We start from the raw sequence: 14493 nt of genomic DNA on the forward strand, positions 1-14493 counted from the left end.
CATACCTCTGTGGGCATCCTGTGCCAGTGCTCAGTCAACCTCACTAGGAGGAGGTATTTCCTGCTGTTCAGGACAGAATCACCCATGTGCCAGTTTGCGTCTACGGCCTCTCTTCTGTCACCAGCACCACTGAAAAGAGCCAGGGTCTCTCATCTTGATTCCCTCCCCCCAGGTATTTATATATATTGATGAGATCCACCTGAGCCTTCCCCAGGCTAAACAGTCCCAGTTCTCTCAGCCTCTCTTCATATGAAAGACTGGCCTGTCTCTTAGCCATCTTGGTATCCTTGCACTGGACTTGCTACTGTAAATTCTTGTTTTTCTTGTATTGGGGAGCTTGTTGGGTTGACACTGGGCAGCATCTCAGCACCATACAGGTACTTGATCACCCCTCCACCAGTGGGGAAATAGAGAGAATAGGAAGAGCAAAAGCAGGAAAACAACTCACCAGTTGAGATAAAGAATTTAATAAATGAAAGAAGGGAGGGGTAGGGGGAATAATATGAAGGAATTATTCAATAATACTTTTTTTCAATAAGATCCACAAGTAGACTGATGCCCAACCACTCTGAGCAATGGCTACCAGTGGTGCTTGACTATCCCTCATCAGGGTAAGCAGCCAGGATGAAGGCTGCGGGCACCCTTTGATCAAGGACAGCTGACAGGTGTTTAAAAGCTGCTACAGCTACCCTTACTTATCTTCTTAGACTCACCTGGCAACAGACACCCTCAAGTTCCTTGCAGGGCTCCCAGGATTTCTTAAGTTCCAGGCTAAGTGCCCAGATGCTCTAGATCTCAAAGAAGCAGTATCCAGGAACTGGTGTGTAGACTACTGGTGGATAGGTCTGGTGCCTAGCCTTTGGGAATTGCGCTCTGACCCCTCAAGTTAAGCCAGCAAGACAAAATCTATTTCATTGCTGCAACATTGTGTCCTTCCATGCCATTCAGCAATTTTTAAAAATTCCTGATTTTATTTTAAAAGCCTGTTTTTATTAAAGCAGAGTCCATTTTTGCACAAGTTGGCATAACACCTGGGCTGATCCCCTCCAACCTGGGAGACTAGTGTGCAGCCTCTGCAGATTAATCCAGGCAACATATGGGGATTAGTGAGGCACAGTCATCATGACCAGTGTTGCACAAGGGAGGAATAGCCTGGGCTGCATTGTTCTTCTTTGGTTGGTATTAACCAACTGGCTTTTACCAGCAATCAATTGAACTGGTCAGCTGCACAGCATGTTTTGCTGATTTTTTTTGTGTGTGTTCAGCATTTGGACCTTTTTCCAACACATTGCTCTCTTCAGGACAGAGAGGTTATTCATTAGTTGATAGCAGAAGCCAGGCAGGCAGTTTACAGATTGATGCTCCTTCTTAAAGATTTTCTATTACACTTTGATGATAATTCTTCATGCTGGTACATGACAAAAGTTGAGAGTTGACAGAAGTGAAATGGTTCAAAGAGTTTAGGTATGAATGAGTTGGCAACACAAAACAAGAACAGCAGGGAAAAAATAATAAAAGCTATTAGCTGGATAAGTCAAGAAAACCTTCAGTAACATGCAATTTTGGTGGTAAAATTTTCAGAAGCTGTTGACTGACTTGTCAGAAAAAACATATTAAGTTTCTGTGGACTGAGATTTCTAAGCAAGTGAATCACATTCAGAAGTGATAAAAGCTGCCTAAATCTCAAGTGCTTCTGAAACTTTTACCCACAGTCACTTCAGGTCCTCCAGTTCAGAAGTTGATGCAGAACAGAGGGAATATGGTCATTCACAGGGTTTCACTGGTAGGACCATTTATTGCCGCAGCATGAGGCTAAGCATTTTGGCATGCTGGAAGCACAATATAAGGAATGAGTATCTGTAATGAAAGCCCTATCCTTATCCCTATCACCATTAACTTTTAACAGCATCTTGATTGCCAAGGCAAAAGCATCACTTACCATTCACAGAAATCTTAAATTTCAAAGTGGTTATTCAGGTTCCTATGCCATAGCTTATATTAGTCATACTGCATCTCTATGACAGGAGCAAACAGCTTTAAAATAATGTCCAGCAGTCAAGATTTCACTGCGTATCATCTGCAGTTATAAAGTATGTTACATGTAGTCAAACAGTACTTCAGCATTTCACAGATAAATACATACACACTTTTATCCTTAACAGCTATTCTACTCTGACAAAAAAAAAAAATAAAAAAATAAAAAATAGCAGCAGCTTGAGTGGCATTAAAATGAACAGAAAGTGCAAATAAAATTCAGATTTATTTCAGTTTCATTTCTACTTAACTGCAGTTATTCATAACATCTAAATGCACATTCACTGCAGTTTCTAGGTGCAATATAGAAGTTTTTATGCAGTTAAAATGAGTTTATGTACAAGAGAATTGCCACAAGCCAATTCAATACTGCTTTTCACAACCTCTTTTCCTAAGTAAGCTGTATAGCAACAATTCTATTTGTGTTGTGTCAGCTGGCCCACAACTACAAATTCAAAATTACCATGAACAAAACTAGTTTTCTTTTTTTTTTTTTTAAAAAAAAAGTATTTGCAGAATCCCTATGAAATAGATAAACACACCACATGCATTAAAAAGAGGAATAATACACAACAGATTATTCTTGCTTTGCTTAGAGACACATTTGCTACATAAACATATATCCACATTCTTAATCCTAGTGCCTTTCTCAATTATTACACCATAAGATTTTAATGCCCCTCAAGCTCAAATTATTAATCACAGTTTGCATAAGTAACCTTTCATTTGCCTTACGTGCACTTACAATGACATGGAACTATAAAGATACGAAAGGACTTCAAGATACATTTATAACACATTGGAAAGGGCAGTGTTGCTCCCCATAGTGTTCCACAAAGACATTTTCTTTTGGATTTCTCATAGCTCTTTGCATGGTAATTTCAAAGATGAGGGAATAATCCATTCAGTCTTACTTGCAACTTGCTATCCACGGAGGGAAATACAATTTCTAGAATCAATAAGAAATTCAACTCCAGTGATCCCCAAAACCATCTTTAGGAATAGCCTATAATTTTAAGCTCACTCGATAAGCACATTCTCCTGCATGTGCTTCAGATGCAGCCAGCCCTCATTGAGCACAGGAGTCACAAATAGCAGGTTAATTATTTGTATTTTGGTAGTAATTGGAGACCTCAAATGAGGTTATACAGAGCATAGTAAAATGTTATTTCAGATACTATTCAATACTCTGTATTGAATACTCTGTATTCAATACTCTGAAGAGCTTGCAAAACAGTTAACAGGAAATAAAGGAAACAGATGCCCAAATAAATGAAACAGGTTACAGTGAGGGCCAGGAGGAAGCTGAGACAGGGTTCACTTGTATAGAAATGATGATCAAGAAAACAAGCAGCTCAGGGCACTTAATGCAAAAGGTCTCAAAACCCATAAACTCAAACTCACAATCTCAGTTCAACAGCTTAAAAAAAAAAAAAGTGGGGGTGGGGGAAGGGAAGGTGGAGGTAGGACAACATGACAAAAGGGGGATGCAAGAAGCAGCCCTGTCAAGATGTTTTGAACGTTCTTACTGCTGCAATAAACTAAAATTTGTGCAAAGAACCTCAACTCAGAAAACGAGCAATGGCACCCAATCATTATCTGAGCAGAATATTCAAGTAAGACATGCATAATAAAGTAATTTTGATTCATTTTTGAGAAGTGATGGCATTTAGTGAGATTCAGTAAATTGTCCCTTTCAGCACTAATAACATGTTCATAGCTTTCCCCAACAGACATTCTATAATGGCAATATAATAGGATTGCAATGACAATTAAATGATTGCATATTTTAGGGCAATGGAGGGTATCCACTAGGGCATGAACCATTAGCAAAATGGTAACGTTGTTACAGGAATTTTCATGCTTTGGTACAGCAACTGATAAATCAGAAGCACTGGAAGGGAACAGGTATTCAATTCTTGTACCATCTTCACTTAAAAAGGCAGAAAAATGGAAGGTAATAGTGAAACTTAAAACATTCAACAAAAACTGAAGTTTTCTTTCAGCACTTGAGATACCAGCCCTTCCTTCTCTCCTCACCCCTCAAGAAGAGAGGTTCACTTAAGACTGCTCACAACCTTCACTAACAAACAGTTCAGAAAAGGCAGCAAGGAGGTTTCCTCCTCCTTCCTTCCCCAGATGCCAAGCTATGAACTCTTAAAGGCTACTCTTCATGTTTCCCTCTAAACGAACAACTGGTCTGCAGCACACGCTGCAGATGGGTTAGTAGTAACACCAGCTGTGCATTTTTGCCACAAATAGCTGAAAGGAGACTTTCATTTAAAATTTAGTATTGGCGTAAAAAGTTTGAATCGACAGTCTAGGAAATAAGACTCTCCATTCAAAGGCAGCAAACAAAACAATGCAAACATCAAACAGTGCTTTGCTTCTGTGGCTCCAGCCTGAACCACAACTGCCATGGCAGAGATGTAAGCTCATCTTCTCTGGATGACAGTGACCTGCTTTAGGATTTTCCTGAGGCTGATATCAGTATGATGTGAAATCCAGTTCAACACCAAAGGAGTAGGCAACTACAGTCTTTTTCCTTCATTTACAAACAGTTCTTGGGTACTGGGTGGAGCACAGACATAAAGTCTAACACAGAACCTGCTGACAGGAAACCTTAATTCCTTGATACCCAGTTGGAAAACCTCTCCCGAACATGACATCTATTTGTGGAAGTAAGGAAACATGACTGCAAAAATAATAAATGAAGAAAAAAATATTGTGTGTTTTTCTACCCAAATTAATGCATCTAATTTCTGCAGTAACAATAAGGATAAAGCTAATAATGTACCAAATGTAGAAGATTCCCAGAGAGAGTTCAGACAGCATAAATTTGGTCATTGGAATTTACATTTTTAATACTTCCCTCAGATATCACAACAAAGAGTTCAACATTAAACACATGGATAAGTTTAAATGTTGTCAAAACAAGAGTCACCTCGTAGATCTAGTTTACTTCCCCAATGTACAACTGCAGAAAACACTAACATAAGAGAATGCTGAATTCCATCATACAAGAACGTATACACATTTTTCATCCTTTGCTTAAGAAAAAAATGTATTAGAAATAAGTGAAACAGCAACCATAGAAAAAGAATAAGGAGAAAAAAATGTATGCATGAGAGAATGTTTTTCTACTTTCTCCTTATTTGATTACAGCTGGAGGGTAGAAACCAAAAAACATTTGTTATATCGCTGCATAATTCCATTTGCAACCATCACTCTTTGATGTGGTAGATATAAGGGTGCATTAGAATGCCTTAAAGTATTTGTTATCCTTTAATTTTAAGCATACAACTACAGACTGAGATCAGCTGACAAAATATTTCATAATAACTCTGAAAGTGTTTTTGCGCATACATAGACACACACGCAGAGTATATATCGCATGTGGTTATGCCACTATTTCACAACCTAGAAAACAAGTCAACCAGAATTAAGAACATTTCATAATAAGAGAGAAAATAACCTACTCATTTTCTGTTTTTGAAATCCAGTGAAATAAAAGAACTAGAACTTTGACCTGTAGAGTAAGAAATTAAATGTCTGTTCTCTACTAAATCAGTGCAATAATTGTTCATTACCTTTTTCAGAGAAGAGTTTGACTCAGAGCCTACCAAGTTCCCTTTCCAATTAACATAACATCTTCATAAAACAGAATCTAATGCCTGGAATCCTGTTCATCATATCAGTCAGCCCCTTTCCTCCTTTGTTAATGGAAAATACAAATTACAATATTTCAATCAGTATACTGACACTGAAGAAAAGTAAGTCAACAACAATCTTCAGCTCGTCAGGGAGGATCTAAACAAATTAACTTTGCCACAATAGAGAGACATCCTGCTTATTAATGACTAGAATTTGTCTTCGAGAATGACAATTGAGGCTGAAGCCTATACGTTTTATGAAAGCTACACTATGAATAGTGTAATGTAGTGTAGGGGGGCAGGAAACCTACATGGATCTCATCAATAAGATTAAAAGGAAGAGGATGGTCTATGAAATGTGGAAAAAGGGCCTGTCCTCTTGGGAGGAGTATAGATGTGTTGTCAGGGCCTGCAGGGACGCGATGAGGAAGGCTAAAGCCCACCTAGAGATGAGGCTTGCAAAAAGAGATAAAGGATAGTAACAAGGGTTTCCCCCTCTACTCTGCCCTGGTCAGGCCTCACCTGGAGTACTGTGTCCAGTTCTGGGTTCCCCGGTACGAGAACGACAAGGATCTCCTGGAAAGAGTCCATCAGAGGGCCACAAAGATGATACAGGGCCTGGAGCATCTTCCCTGTGAAGAAAGGCTGAGAGACCTGGGTCTATTCAGCCTGGAGAAGAGAAGACAGAGGGGATCTCCTCAGTGTATATAAATATCTGAGGGGTGGGGGACAGAAGGATGTAGCCAACCTCTTTTCAGTGGTTTGTGGGGATAGGACAAGGGGCAATGGCTGCAAGTTAGAGCACAAGAAGTTCCGCACTGACATGCGAAAGAATTTCTTCACAGTGAGGGTGATGGAGCATTGGAACAGGCTGCCTAGGGAGGTTGTGGAGTCTCCTTCTCTGGAGATATTCAAGGCCCATCTGGACACCTACCTGGGCATCCTGCTCTGAGGAACCTGCTTTGGCAGGGGGGCTGGACCCAATGATCTTTTGAGGTCCCTTCCAACCCCTACAGTTCTGTGATTTTTTTTGAGAATTTTAACTCCCCTTTCACACGTCTCTCCCTAACATGCAAAATTTAAGTATTTGAAGTTACATTCTGGGAATTTAAACCTGCAACAGTCTTCCTTGTCTTTTCCTTTGTTCCTCAGTAACTGGAATACCACTAAACTACTTCAGAACTAACAGTATCTCCAGAACCATAATGCTAGAACAATGAATATCTGCTGGCAGTGCAGCCTGAATGGCATTATTTATTTATTACCTGAAAGGAATACATAATAATCTGTACTCCTAGACTTCATTTTTCTCTAAGATAGCTCTTAAAATTTAAGATAACTTCAAATTAAGATAACTATTAAAAATAGCAAAGTGACTAGCAAAAAAACCCAAAGTTTGAAAAAGGTTGTTTCAGACTTATCACATAACTGGTAGACATTCAGGACTGGATCAAGTTCTTTGGCATATGGGACTCCCTGAGAGATGTCAACATGTGATTCTACCTAGCAAGAAATAAAGCTTTCAAGGCATTTAGAGCAGTCTGTCACATTCATCCAAAGAGGAACAGAAATGTGATTTGAGAAGAAGAGCAATTTGAGAGCAACATGGGTCCTTGATGGTTTCCTAAATAAATACCAGGTGTTGAAATAGCTTTAAAAAAAAGGAACAAATAACCCCCAACAAGCACCCCATTTTGGCAAGAACTTAATGGAGCAGATAAAATGATTTTGTATCTTTTCTTCTGTGCAGCTCAGGTTACACATACATAAATATAGTGCATTTTAGACTAAGAATCTAGTTTCTGTAATCATGTCTTTAAAGGACAAAGCCCACTGAAGAACAACAACAACCCATTTAAAAGGAAAAGCAACAACAATACAGGATAAATGCATCCAATTACCAAGACAAATATTGTTTCAAAGCAACTCAAAAACCTTGCATGTAAATCCTTTATCTCTAGGAGAACAAAGTAAATATTTACTGTGTGCCAAATAAAATTAAGATGCATTTGGCACTGAAGGGAGAAAAGCACTTTGAAACATCACATTGCATAGCTGCAAAGAGAAGAAGAGGGTTCTGCAACCGGAAAATACCTTAAGCACATTGTTTCACTTTTAAGGCAATTAATGAAAAAAAATTAGCTTTTGATTAGTTATCCAAATTATTCTTAATTGCAGCAAATATTAAGAAATCACATTATCTTTCCAACAGTCACACTTTGCTAGTCATCAGAAGGGCACCTTGCATACGAGCTGTGCAGTGCCTCTGCTTGGCCACAGAGATACAGGTAGGTTTACTACCTCCAACCCTTTAGTTTCTCGCACAGGAAGCCAGGACTTAAGGACAGAACCCGAACATCTCATAATGTTTTCCAACATTTCTACATCACTACACAAATATATGTAAACACGCAAAAAAAAAAAAAAAAAAAAAAAAAGAAAACCCACAAACTTACTGTGGATGCTGCGCATTTTGTTTATAATAGCCCACAGAGAGATGAAACCTGGTAACTTATTGACTGCACTCAATTGTCTGAACAATGTGATTGCACACACCTGCATCTCAATTAAGCTTGTCTGCTGCAGTGAGGCTACCTCACTCATTTTTAGATGTAATCTGGGCAGAATTGATCTCCTCTCTTGATTCATTACAAAAGATAAGACAGTTTTTTAAACATTCAGAAACATCAGAACACACATTTGATTTCTGTCTTTGAAAGGAAAATTTCTGCTGTACATGGTGGTAACAAACGTAATATACCTAATACATTTGTTTGTCCCAAAATTAATGATGAGAATAAAGCAGTGAATTTCATTAGGACTTTTCCAATGTATGCCTCACTAAAATTTGGCCCAAACAACTATGGCTCAATACCTGGGTTGTTGTCTCTGCAGCTAAACAGGAAGAAAACCTTTTACCTAAACATTTTCTTACCTTTTGATCTTTGCTTATGACATTATGTCCTTTTAGCTACATAAAGAGCACATGTTAATTATTTAGATATGTTACATAAAGAAAGAATACAGTTAATACATTTAATGTGCATGTGCAAATTAGCTTGGCACCACTTCTATTGCCTTAGTGTGCAAGTTCAGAAATACTTTTGTGACACTGCTCTCTGCAATTAGTTCTTATGTCTCCTTCATTATTTCCTCAGCATCTAATTCTGTAATTCATTGTCTTCTTCATCTTGGAAACTAGGACATCTTTTCAGGGCCACGTTATGTAGCATACCCTGAAGACCTGGAACAAATTTCAGGGCATTGGCAGAAAGGTGTGTTTTTTGTTGTTCTTGTTCTTGTTCTTGTTGTTTGTTTGTTTGTTTTCCATAAATATATGAGCAATGCAATTTTAAGCCCTCAAATAGGTATTTGAGGATGGCCACATTCAAAGTACTTGAATTCAACATACCTCTGTTGTATTAATACACCTTTATGAATGAAAAAACATATGTATTAAAAAAGTAAATAAATAAATAAATGCATTCTACATAAAATCTGTGTAGTCCATTAGGGTGCAGAAGTAATAACTTGCATGTCTGATCTGTTCCATTTTCCTGTGGTATTGCAGCAGGCTGGAGAAATGGGTTTTGAAGCCTTACCATTAAGAAAAAGAGCAGCATCACAGAGCACTTCCAGTTCTCTGATCAGGGCAGTCACTTGGATTTAGAGCCTGGCTTTCAGATTTGTGGCACCTTGCCAAAAACTTGAAGAACTGTGCTAAATTTCCATTATATGAATGCAGTTGAGGTACAGAGAAGACCATGAGGTAAGAGTTAGTACTTCACATTGACACAGAATAATATAATAACCACATTCCTGAATGTTGGATCTGCCCATATACAGATATGGCCACTTCTTAACAGTATTGCAGGATTCAAAACTGTTTTCCAATACAATACAAAGACATACTTGAACCTATAATAACAAGACCTTCCCAATTAGAACTACCAACTATTAGTGCTCTGCAAAGAAGCACATGTACACTGGGACACTGGGGAAAAGTTCTCATTTGAAATAATTTCCTGTCAGAAAGCATAAAAAAAAAAAAGGTGTTTTGTTGTTGTTTTGTTTTGTTTTTTCCAAAAAAAAAAAAAAAGTTTTTATTTAAATTAAAGGAGAAAGCAAGCAGAAGCTTTTTATTAATTGTTAATATAAAATATATTTATTCACATGAATGTGGATTGTTGAAATAGTTTGTAAAAGAAGTACATGGAGTTTTGGAAGTAAACTTACAAAAACACTCAATTCCACTTTCAATTGCTGCAGGAAAAAATAAAAAAAAAAAAAAAAAAGGGAAGGGGAGGGGAGGGGGGAGAACAAAAACAAAAAACAACCAAACCAGAAATTACCATGCTGTAATTCCAAACTCATATCACAACCTGTTGAAATATTACCCTTAATATCTCACTAGCCAAAAGAACAGCCATCCAGTTCTCTGAGCAGGTATGTTAAATCAACACATCTATAATGATACCCCTTCCTATTTGCCAAACAGCATTGGCTAGCCCAGTCTATGGCAGTAGGCTGACTGCAGATGTCTGAAGGATAGATGGGCATTTTGAGAATCCACAGCACTGGCAAACACTTTGATAATCTAGTTTATAGTATTACAGACAATCTGCATATGAGGAAATGGACCTACTACACATTGCAGCATATCTCTTCTGGAGCCAAAATGGCAACATGATTGCACTTAATTATTCACAATACATGGGAAAATAACAGCAAAGTCACTCTTTAGTTAGCTGTTGTGAAGTAATTAAGTATTTTCATCATTTTTTCCAGCTGAAGGCAACTCATTCACCTGAACTATCTTTCTGAGGACATCCAACACTTGACCAAATTTTAGTTATGATGGTTCTCCAGAAGTTTTGATTTTAGTCAGCACCTTTGTATTTCAATCTTTTTTTGTGCTTTCTCCTCTCTACCCACAAGAGTTATCCATGATCTGAGCGGCTGAAACCCAGCAACATTCTCTTAATCAAACAGAAGTTACCCTCATTAAACTCTCTGGCTTGTTATGTTCATGTTATTTAGCAACTATCACCTAAACACAGTGAATTGCCATTTTTCATCAAAGTCCCATAACTCTTAATTTTTTTTCTTTATACTCTTAAAATCACTTCAAGTATTTTTCATAATCTTTGTTCCATAAAGTTGCTGTGGCTTTCTAGCTACCTCAGCCTTTTAGTGACTGTTACCCAGAAGGGATGTAGTTCATGCCGCCCAATACAATCAAAACAAGGTCAACAGAACCTGCATTTTTAAACCGAGGAACAGGCAGACACAGAATCATCAGCAGACATCAGTAGACAGTGATTCAGCAATCACTGTTAACACTGTCCCAGGAATAACTCAGGGTCATGTAAGGTTGTTGGGTTTTGTTTTAAATACTGCTTATTCTACCTCAAGAGAATATTTCTGAAAGGGAAAGGAAATAGCTGATGTCATGAACTCTAGCAGCTTGTGCTCACTAAGCAGCATGGTTAACCTAGATTTGAGCGTTTAATAATAGAGAAGACACAGGTGAAGTGTTACACTAAGATATCGACCTAGGTTAAACCCTGCATTTTTCTAAATAATGGCTGGTAACCCCTCACAGAAAATTCTGGCTGTATTTGTTGTGCCATCTTCACATAGATATGCCAATAGCTGTTTTCTTAATTTAAAAGGATGTCTGATCTTTATAGTCTGAAAATTATGTATCACATCAAGTGGCCTTTCCCAACATGGTAATGACACATTTTTAAGTTGTAGAAAATATTTTAAAACCCATTGATCACTGCTGTCAATACATTGTAAAGCATTTCATACTCCATAATGGGTCTGTGTGGGTTCACATCATTCAACAAATCAGCTGTAAGAAAATAAAGGGTGGCATATCCATCCAAACCCCATTGTAAAGGATGCTAGAGGTGGCTGCAAGAGACATACAGCTCTGCCCCAAACAGAGAAAGACTATCATTAGAGTAGCTACATTAAAACATTTATAGCAGGGGTGTGGAAGGGTGGTGAGGGCAATTCAAAGTAATAAGTCCAACTACAGTATGTACATTAATATAATTGACTAAAACTTCTTCAACACAATAAAACATTGATATTTGCAGTGTGGTTGAAACTAGTATCTCCATTTGTTGTCTCTTCACAGCTCTGTTTTGCCTCTTCATAAATTCACCTCTGCAGCACACAGGGGAAAATCAACCTCAACCTTAAAAAAACAATCCAAAAGAAGAGAAAAAGGAATAAATTCTTATGACATGCATACATTAAAGAGTTAATGCCAAATCATTAATTAAATCTTTCGGAGGTGCTGAACACATGCATTAATTGTCACTGCTCAACACTTCTAAAATTTCCCACCCCTCATAAAACTGTTCTTGTAGGTTTGATTTTTTTTCTATTGCACCATGTGTTGTGCAGAAGGCACACACAAATCTTCAAAAAGCAGCTTCCAAAAAAATCCTGGTGAACACAGTACAGAAGGCTCCTCTGAAGACAAAGAACAAGACATCAGTGTCTCATCTGCTGTGAATTAGGCTTTTTTTTTTTTTTCTTCCTTCAAGTACTCTCACTATGAGAATCCGATCAACATTTAATCTCCCTGAGCAGACACCGCTTTGTTATCCTCTGTGGTAGTTCTCTGCTTCTGGGGTAATTTGTTGCTGAACAATTGAGGCAAATACTTGGCTCAGGATAGAAAGAAGTGAGATTAGTCTGTAATTGGAATATTTTGTCTCATTTATTCTTGAAGATGTGCCATATTACACTCCATCAGCCAGAGGTTATTGTTTTATGAAATCAAGCTGCACCTGGCATTGCATTGTATAAAACCTAAAGTGCTGCTGTTTTCAATCCAGCTTTCTATTTACCCAGACTCTAGTACCAATGAATGCCATGTCCTGTGGTGTAACCTTCACCCTCCTCAGTTAATTATTTTAGATGGTCTTAATCTCTCTTTTTCTATATGTATAGAGAGAGAATTTTCCAGGTTAACTGTAAAATTTAATTATAATATAAAACACAGAACTGTCATGGATCAAAGAAATCCACACACTTTTCTCCATGGGTTTATTTTACTATTCCAGCAAAAGTTTTCAAAATGATTTCTTATTTTACAACTTCAAACCATTACTTCAGCAAACAAAACATTTATATGCCAAGCCAACTGATTATTGTATCGCCATGTCGTTTAGTTTGACCTCTAGATGTTTGTTGTGTTTTTTTTTTGTTTGTTTGCTTGTTTGTTTGTTTGGGGGGGAACTTTGGGATGACTGCAGGAATAAAAACAAAAGTGTATTTAAAATTCAGCTACATTTATGACATACCTGCTCTATATCTGTTAACATGTGTCAATATATTTTTAGAAATTATATTTACAGGAATTTTTAGAATAAATCCTAATTTTCTGTATTTAGAGGTGGCTAGTAGAATAGAATTTTTCATTGTTATTATTATCTACTTTTACACAAATGCTATTGTACCAGCTGTAGAATCCACCTTTGAAAGACATTCTGCAAAAATGAATAAAGAGACATTGAAGCTATTCATAGGTAGTATTCATAGCTAATTCAAACCCTTCAAACCCCAAATCAGGAAGTCGTGAAGAGCCATGAGGTTTCCTCTCAGCCTCCTTTTCTCCAGATTAGACAAACCAAGTGTCCTCGGCCTCTCTTTATTCTCTTTTTAAAGAGGTTTTCTTCCAGCCACATTCGAAGGAAGAGGTCGTCTTGCTCATATGAGGCAAGATAGTCACCATCATTACAATGTATTCACCATAGCTTTATTTGATCAGAAAGTACGCCTGAAATAATGCTAGACAAGAAGAAGCTAAAGTACCTCCTTGTGACAGTCATTGCTGTACACTGGCAACGTACCTTGAACTACAAGCTGTAAGTTGCTTGCAGCAAAACTTTGTCATATGAAAAGAGAGGAGGAAGATAGAATATGACTTCAGAGGCACCACGTCACCTACAGTAGCTATGGAAGGTGGCCTCTATGCTGTGTACATTCACCAATTGTGCCTTCTCCCCAGGGTGACTGTTGCAGTTTAACCCACCCAGCAGCTAAGCACCACACAGCTATTCACTCACCCAGCCCCCTCCCTCTCTGGGATGGGGGAGAGAATCTGGAAAATGAAGCCTGTGGGCTGAGATAGAGATAGTTTATTAGGACAGAAAAGAAAGGATAGTAATAGTAATTATTATCATAGTACTACTAATAATGTGTACAAAACAAGTGATGCACAATGCAATTGCTCACCACCCACAGACCGATGCCCAGCCTATCCCCAAGCAGCCGGCCCCCCAAACCCAGCCAGCCACCCCTCTGTATTGTTTAGCATGACCCCAGATGGGATGGAATACCCCTTTGGCCACTTTGGGTCAGCTGTCCTGGGTCTGTCCTCTCCCAGCTCCTGCTGCACCCCCAGCCTGCCCGCTGGCAGGACAGCGTGAGAAGCTGGAAAGTCCTTGGATTAGTGTAAGCACTGTCATGCAACAAGTAAAACATCGGTCTGTTATCTACATTACTCTCATCCTAAATCCAAAACATAGCTAGTAGGAGGAAAATTAACCCTATCCTAACTGAAACCACGACAGTGACACATACACTCCCAAGGTTTCTAGAGGTGTTATAGTGGCACACAATCACCTTCAGAAAGCTTCAATAAAATGTGCTGTGGCTACAAACTAAAGTCTGCATGCACTCCCCCTGCCTTCTAGAAGAAAGGTAGAAAAAGTGACTATATCTCCATCTACAAAAGTTGGACTTTAAAGGACATAGCTCAAAACTTTTCACTCTCAAA

The sequence above is a fragment of the Aythya ferina genome, assembly GCF_964211825.1.
Source record: "Aythya ferina genome assembly, chromosome: 15".
NCBI classification, from domain to species: domain Eukaryota; kingdom Metazoa; phylum Chordata; class Aves; order Anseriformes; family Anatidae; genus Aythya; species Aythya ferina.